The sequence below is a fragment of the Acanthisitta chloris genome, unplaced genomic scaffold (assembly GCF_000695815.1).
Source record: "Acanthisitta chloris isolate BGI_N310 unplaced genomic scaffold, ASM69581v1 scaffold2866, whole genome shotgun sequence".
Lineage (NCBI taxonomy): Eukaryota > Metazoa > Chordata > Aves > Passeriformes > Acanthisittidae > Acanthisitta > Acanthisitta chloris.
In genome coordinates this window covers 49,957-59,003 of record NW_008678563.1, presented here as the reverse complement: position 1 = coordinate 59,003, position 9,047 = coordinate 49,957, and positions in this window count along the sequence as shown.

Genomic DNA, 9,047 nt, shown 5'->3' with positions numbered 1-9,047 from the left:
CACAGGCAAGAGAGAGCAGGCTTGAAAGGCAGAAGGGAGTCTGAAAACTGGAGAAAAACTCACTTCTTGTTACTCTCTTGCTAAAGAGAGTCCAGTAGTGGCAGCACAGGAAAGGATCAACATAGGATGTTCTAAATTTGCCACTATGGCAAGAGGGAGGGAATGGTCAGCACAGGGATCAACTTAGACAAGTGCCAGTTAGAAATGGGGTAAAAGTAGTTTAATCCTGCTTTGGAATCAGGTGTATGTGGCCTCTAGAATTTATTACCATCCCTATTTTTTATTACTCTGTGCCAAGCGAAGCTGGAAGACCTCTGCAGTCCCTCTGGGCACAGGTGATTCTGTGACTGCTCAAAGGCAACAGTATTTCTCCCAAGGAGAGTCTTGCCCAGCAACAGGGCATATATGAATTGTGTTAGATATTCCTGTGTTCCTCGAAGAATTAATTAATGTAAAGTGCAGCATTAAGTACCTCCTCCCATGGTTTCTTAACAAAGAATGGTTGTGGTAAAAGCAAACTGTCAGGTACTCTGAGGTCTGTGGGACAGGCTAAGACCAAAATGCTTTACAATTAGACTTATCTCCTACTTACTCCAACCCACAAATAATTTTCAGTCCCACTGATGCTTACAACCCCCACAGTCACACTGTCCTCCATCCTAATGAAAACAACTCCAGCACATGCACATGCTTCCTAGCACGTGGAATTTTCCCCTGTGTGGAGCTTATGATCTGGGCACTTGCCAGACTGCTGGCATTTCCAGATTTATCCCATTCCCCTTGCTCTGTCCCTCTGAGGAACTCACATGAGGCTGAAATAATAATCTAGGTATTTTCATTTTGCTCCACTATGTAATTTATTTTACAAAGGCATGCAAAGCAGGGGAAAAAAAGAAACTATTATGTTAATTTGGATCACATCACTGGAGCAGACAATGTGCTCCTGGGTCTAGCTGCTTTTTGCCTTTCTATTCTGCAATTCATTTGGTATGACTCTTGATATTCATTGATACAAGACGTGGATCAATACAACAAAATCCAAAGGGAGATTTAGAGCAGTGAGAAAACTAATCAGCAAACAAACTCACAGTGAGGGGAGTGCATGCTTTGGGTGGCCACAAGCTGGTGAGGCTGACACAAGACCAGTGGAATGAAGTTTGTGACCCTGTCACACAGATCAGAATAGATGCTGTAGATTCCTTGGGTTATAAAACTCTCTGGTATTTATGTGCCACCGAGGAACAGAGAATGTATTGCACAGTTCTGTTAATAGAACAAGCTAAAGGTTCTCAGTTGGTCTTCCAGAACTGAGACAGAGGACAGTGCAGTAGGGATGTGTGAAACAGTCCCAAAGCTGGGAGACACTCACATACTCTGTGCTGTCTCTACTTAAATTCTAGCATACTGCAAGAATACCATGTGTTTGAGAGGAAAAGTGATAGCTAAATCATGCTCTGCAGGAGCCTGTTGATAGGTGAAGAGTGGCATAAGCAGCTATAGATGCAATTATACTTCTTAGAGTAAGCTGTAGTCACACAACTCCTTCATTCAAAAACCACAGAAAGTGTTGCCTGTGGATATACTGAACTGCAAATGAGTGCCCTTATTATTCTTCATCACTGGAACAAATGCTTTGCTATTTAATTATGGCAGGGAACTGCCAGCAGAATGTGTCAGACAAGAAAGGTAAGACTGAGTTCCTTTTGGCTTAATGAGCCCTCTGATGCCAGTGTCAGGTGTACAGGAAACCCATCTGGAGATCAGCTCCACACACAACATGGGTCACCAGAAGTCAGCAAGTAACCTGAAGACAGCTGACTGCCCTGAAAACAGGCTGGAACTGGGCAGGTTTAGTGCTTAACAGTGCAGGCACTGCTTGTCTTTTCCTCTGCTTACATAGCTACAGTTTGCTCATAGATCTGCTTTTCCTTTTTCCTTTACAGGTGTTTTATTAAGCAGACAATAATGGTCAAAAATATAACCCCTTCCTCTGGTTTCAAACAAAACCTAGCATTAAGAAATAAAACATAATCTCAGATATTGCACAGGCTATTACAGCTAGCACATAAATGGATTGCATTGCTGGTCAGAACTCTGAATTCAGAGCAGAAACTTGTTTCATTAGGACACTGTAAAAGGGACATGACAGTGGTACCAGTTTGCTGAACTTATCAAATAGAAGTTAAATAATAAACTCTGCCTTGCTCATTCTTTTCCCAAGGAACAAGCAACAGGACAAGAGGAAATGGGCTCAAGTTGTGCCAGGGGATTGTTAGATTAGATATTAGGAAAAATTTCATCACTGAAAGGGTTATGAAGCACTGGCACAAACTCCCAGGGCACTGGTGGAGTCACCATCCCTGGAAGTTGTAAAAAAATGTGTGATGTGGCACTTGAGGACATGATTTAATGGTGAACATGGTAATGCTGCTGGGCTGACAGCTGGACTTGATGATACTGGAGCTCTTTTCCAACTTTAACAATTCCATGGTTCTATGATTCTGCTGTTCCTGAGACTAATAGCAGCATCAGAAGTCTCTGAGCACTATAAATCAGAATAAATGCACCAGTAAAGTTGGCTGCTTCTCTGAACACCTGGAAAACCCCACTTAAGAGGATGGCAGCTTGACTAATATCCACACTTGGAACAACAACCTGTCCCTGAAGTGTCTCATTATTGCAGCCCTTCTTGGATTGAACAACAGCCTTATGTGAGCAGAGGTTTTCTAGTGGACTACACAATTAACTTGCTGCTAGCCCTCAAAATGATAATATACCAGACAACACTTTTTAAAATAGAGAAGTTATTACATTTGTTTTAAAATTTAAAACCTGTGACCAATTTGTCTGAGTCTTAAATAGAGACAGCTATGAAAGCTACATGATAAAAACCACTGAGAATGTTTTAAAACTCCTTTGTTTTGGGCACCACAACATAAGAAAGATATTAAGTTATTGGAGAGTGTCCAAAGGAGGCAACAAAGATGGTGAAGGGTTTGGAGGGGAAGCCACATGAGGAGTGGCTGAGGTCACTTGGTCTGTTCAGCCTGGAGAAGGGGACACTGAGGGGAGACCTCATTGCTGGATACAACTTCCTCATGGATGGAAGTGGAGAGGCAGAACTGACGTTTGCTGTCTGGTAACCGGTGACAGAACCCAAGGGAATGGTCTTAAGTTGTGTCAGGGGAGGTTTAGGTTGGATATCAGGCAAAAGCTTTTCCCCCAGAGGGTGTTTGGGCACTGGAACAGCTCCTAGGGCAGTGGTCACAGCCCCAAGGCTGACAGAGCTCAAGGAGTGTTTGGCCAATGCTCTCAGGCACAGGGTGTGATTCTCAGGGATGTCCTGTGCAGGGCCTGGAGTTGGACTAGATGATCTTCAAGGGTCCCTTCCAACTCTGATTATTCTATGAAAACATCTTTTGTTTTGTTCAGTGCTGGATAATGTGGGTGCAGTGCAGGATCCTGGAGGTGTTGCTCACACCTGTGGTGACCACAACATGCTCAGAGCATCTCCAGAGGTCTCTGGCAGGGATGGATCAAGAGGAGCACAGCTAAAACCTTCAACCTAGTTAGGCCCTAGGGTGGTGGACGTGAATGATCTTCCCACACACATTTTGAACAAAGGTGAAAAAACCAGCAAGAACACAAGTACAGAGTGAGGCTGTGCCCTGGTCAAGAAACCTCATCCAAGAGGCAGCACGAAGTCACCTCCAGGTTCTCAGTGGGCCTGAAGTCAATAAAAGCTTTCCATTGACTTTACTGGGTGTATACTTTAAAAAAAAGTACATGTACATATGTGACAAACACTTTGTAACGTAATCTTACAGACAAAGTGTGTTTGTTCACATGTCACAAACTCCTTACTGCTAAACAAACATCCCCTGATAGTATAACCCCTAGAATGCTGTGACTGTTTTGCTAAGCAAGTCTGTAGCTGTGGGCTCAGGCTCTTGACAGTCTGAGAGATGGGCAGAAGTACATGTTCCTTTTCTTTCTTTTCAGGCACAAATATAATCCTGAAGATATTAAAATATTCATGATACTAAATATTTAAATTCTTCCACCCTGCTGGCCTGGATACTTCTGCATTCACCAAAAAAAAAAAAGAAGATAAAAGAGTTCTAACATATGCAAAAAACATATGTGAAACAGAAAAAAATGTGTGTTTGGGAAAGAACAGCTTTAGTTGGATGGTGATAAAGCATTTCCCATGAAACAGGGATGAATATATTACAAAGAACATAAGAAATTACCTTTCTCTCCATATAGTGGTACACAGAGCACTAAGGGTCAGGGTCAGCTCATTTTAAAGACCTTAAGGATTAGATGTAAAAGTTAGACTCAGATTTGGTTCTAAAACTCTTCAAACTCCAGGGTCACACAGTCAGATGCCAAGGGCTGCTGTGTTTTATTAACAGCAGGTACTTTTCTTGCTTGGAATATCCCAGTGTGGGGATGAAAGGCATTAAACTCACAAATAGGCAATGGGCCAGTCACAGCTGGGTTTGACTACAGGGCAGATCTATTGGAAATAGAAAGCTACAGATCCGCAGGTGAGGTAGTTTTTCCTTTTCTTAACAACTTATTCACAGAAAGTAGAGAGGGGAGAGATTTATCTTTAAAAACTGATACTACTTGAGAACCTATATATATATAGAAAATCCTCCTTGATGAGCATTTCCAAGCCAACACCTGAGATTGTCATGTCCCAGGAGCAGCTTCATACCAGAATTCAGATAACTCACAGGGTTTCAGGTGAGGGAGCACTTGCCTATGAAGGCATCTCTCAACATAGAAGGATGTTCTCAAGTCTTGCTGGGCTGATCTTTTAGCAGGAAACACTTAATGAAATACATTTGAAGAACCACTAGATTGAGCTCAAAATCATCTCTTCTCTTTAGATACTTATTAACTGAGACATCCAGATCCCCTCTCACATCTGACTTTTCCTGGTCAGCCTTGATGTTTTTCAGAAACAAGTGAGCCAGAATTATTCAAAAATCCATGAAAAAATGTTGACATTGATATGCTGGATATAGAAAACACATGAGCAGACTTCTTCCAGATGTATTATTAAAACTAAAATAATAAAGTTTATCCAACTCTGCAACCATAAAGACACAAACCCCCCCAAACAAATAGAAGACTTGCTTAACCTTGGTAATTTTACTTTTAAATGCAACCCCAAAGCATTCTAAACAAATGGAGCATTTCTTCCATTTCCAGCTATGTGGGTGATGCTGAATTTAATATACAGGTCACATTTGAGGGACTTTGCTGCAAATTTAGGCCTTTAAATACAAGATTTTGTTTCCTTATGTCTTTCTCCCATTCTTTTTTTTCTATAATCCTGGGGTATATGAGGTACTTAAGTACTTTAGCTCTTCAAGGTTTTATTCACCTTGATACAGCTGCAACCACAGCACCAGGTCACGTTATTGCAATGGCAAAAATTTGTATGGTTACTCATTATGTTGATATCAGCAACAAGAATTCAGAGTTCATAGGGAAGAATTAATCAATTTTCTGGAATGGTTTACAAATACAGTTCTTAGACTCTGAAGTCACTGGAAGCAAATTGCTCCAAGTTCTGAAATTTCTGAGATAATTTCATTTTTGGGGATTTTATATGAACAGGATACATGGAAAGCAATAGGGGTGAGAAGTCATGTTACACAACTCTCTTTCCTCACGTTTCCTTTGACAAAATGCTTAATGTGAGCACAATCTGCCAATGTCACCCACATGACAGAGCTCTGCATCTGTGTGTCCATATGAGTGCTTAATCTGCCTGTTTCATAAGATAATTATGGAACGAGACACTAATATTAGCCATAAGCCACATCCTCCCTGATCACAGTGGCTGGATTTTTGCTAACACCTCTAAACCACTCAAGTTCACACATCGCTTTGCACACAACTTTGAACTCTTGATTGAACATGAAAGTAGAAAGGACAAAATTAGGACTGAGCCTGAAATTTGCTGCTTGTGAGCTCTGAGTCCACAGTCAGTGTGACCCTTTGGGCTGTCAGCACCAGAGAAGCTGCTGTGAATGATCCATCAGCCACTTAAACAGCTTCCCCCTGATTTCTCTAGTTAATAAAAGAGCATTAATTCTCTCAAAATAATTGTATTTAAACAGAAAATAATGTGGAGTAAGTTAAATCACTTTAGACTGAAATGTTTTGCAGAAAATGATTTCTGCAGTTTGCAAATCAATCCTGCAGAAATGCTAAAGAGAAAACTCCCCATTCCTGCCTAGTGAGAGCCCAAAAATATCTTAAAGGAACAGAGCAGTGAATTTGCCTCCTGCATGTCTCAAAATCAGGTATGATACATCATTCATCATTTGTGGCACATCTACATCCTACAGTGGGTATGAACATGTGTATTTTTAGTTGTACACACAAATCTGTTCAATGCAAGTAATAAGAATTAAGAAACTGAAGCTATGTAGTGTTATACAGTAGAGGTAAACAAAAATTCTTATAAAAGATGCATGAAAGTGATGCATACAGAAATGGCAGTGAGGAAATGTTCTTTATACATCACCTTCTGCGTCTGCACTGCATGGTAATAAAATGCTTTTGAAATGACATAAATATGAGTATTTGTCAAATTCTTCACTCAGTAAAGAACTTATCTTTGCCAATGTAGGAAAGACAGTTGAATTCCTAACAAAATGCTTATTTACATGTTTCCTTTGGCTGTATTTTGTGCCTGCTATGAAACCCCAGTGTTCCTCTGGTGCAAACCACGCGCCGTGATCCGACACCTGGCGATGCTGCTGCACTGACAGGTGTGAAGGAAGCCCCAGGCTTGGGTTTCACCATTGTCAGAGGTAAACAAAGGCAGGCAGGAGGGATGCGAGGGCAAGGCAGAGAGCAGGATCATCTGCCAGGCAAACAACACCAACCAGGTCATGCCAAAACAAACACAATACCACCGAAGACATGGGCTCGTTGATGACAGACTTCTAAACCTCCTCTCCTGGGCTGCCTCTTTCCATGACTCAGTCACTGGGTTTAATGATGATCTCTCACTGCACATGACCCAAGAGAAGACCTTAATCAAACCACTGCTGTTTGATGAAACCATTAATAAAACATCTGATAGCAGCAGGACAGTATATTAAAAGGAGGATAAACAGCCTTTGGGGAGAGAGATATTTTCCTTCATTAAATGCCAGAGGAGAAGAGAACCAAAAACTGAGCAAAACTAAGACTTGCAAATGAAGAAAACTCTTCCTGTCACACTAGCTCTGCTGATTCCAAACAAAAATGGCAAATGCACAGCATGGGATGTTTTAACAGGGGTTTGAGGTGCCCTAAGGTTTCTGGCCTCTCCTCTAGTTGTTTGGCAAAGAGAGAAGGACTCTCACCTGCCAGAGGAGATACCTATCCATGGCATAACCCATGTGGGGACAGCTGGTGCAGCTCTGGCTGATTGCTTCCCAAACACTTGGGGAACATCCCCACTTGGATCCTGCTGGATAACTCACTGGATTAGTACATTTTAGGAGCCCAACGTTCCTCCTCTGAAAAAGTAGTATGTGTTTCATTGATCAAAATGACCCAGAGTCAACTTAAATAACAGAGAAGTAAGAAATAACTCTTCCTTAAAACCAACAAGATTAGCAACAGTGGAACCAGACTGAGAAAGGATGAAGCAATGAAAAATATTAAGACTGACAGCAATATCCTCTTTCATTCATAAATGTGATAATTCCACTTCTTTTGCAAAAATATTATTTTGCACGAGTGAAGAGTTTAAAAAAAGAACATTAAATATACACTTTAATCAAAATGTGTCAAAGCAATAAAACACTTCAACATCCCTGGCCTGATTTTCTGCTCACTTAAATCTCTCTTAGCTGGTGTAATCCCATGGAATATAATAGCTTTGTTCCTTAGGGGAAAAAATCAGATGCAGAAATGAAGTTACAACTGGAAATGGTTCCAAAAAGTCACAACATAGCTCACTCCCCTGTGCAATGTGTCAGAAACTGGCAGAAATCACTATGTCTGTATTTTTTTTTATCTAGGTAAGGAGACAAAAGAATAGGCAAAAATTAAAGGTCAGTTAATGAGTATTAAACAACCCCATATGAAATACTCACAGATAGATGTGACCAAGAAATGAATATCAAAAACCCAGAGATACCCAAACAAAAACTTTTGGTTGACTGTCCTTTAATACGTGTCTTCATTTAACCTCCAGTGTGGGTCAGACATTCCAGACTCTGCACATCCAAACACACAAGTGGACTTACTCATAAAAAATAGACTTTTTCCTTACTCCTCCAGGTATTAAAGCATTAATGTCCCTTCAAAAACTAAATTCTGAATTCCAGTTTATTCACTGAAGCAGGCTGGGGAAAAAAAGAAGACATCTTTTATCCTTATAAATTCCATATCCAGAATCAATACAACCCAGACATTGATCTGGAAGAAAAATAAGGAATATAAGTTCAAGGAAGAAATATCAGAACCCAAGAAAAATCACCTTTTACAGGACCTATGAAATCTGAATGTTTTAATTGGTTTATTGCACTGCTGTCTGGGACAAGTTCAGAGGTAATGACTCCCCTTACTTCATAAATGTTAGTGTTTCCTCCAAAACTCATTTTGTTATCATTTGCTAAGGTACTCCTAGAGTTTCCTAGAAGAACTAGTCTCTCATGTACTAGGTCTTGTGCAGACACATACTGAGAGATGGATCTTATCCCAGAGGCTTTAAATCTACAGAGGAAAGAACATCATCAGTCTACAGATGGGAAACCAGAGCACAAAGGGTTGGATCTTCACTGAAGTGCATGTCTGGGGAAGCAGGAAAGCAAAAATGAGCCCAAACATGTTATTTGATATGCTCAGGTAATAAATGAAAGCTATGGCACAAGTTAGGCACTGAAGGTTTCCTTAAATCCACCCAACAGGACAGATAGAATCATAGAATCACGGAATTTAAGGATTGGAATGGACCTTACAGATGATCTAGTCCCAACCCCCTGCCCTGGGCAGGGACACCTCCTCACTAGATCAGGTTG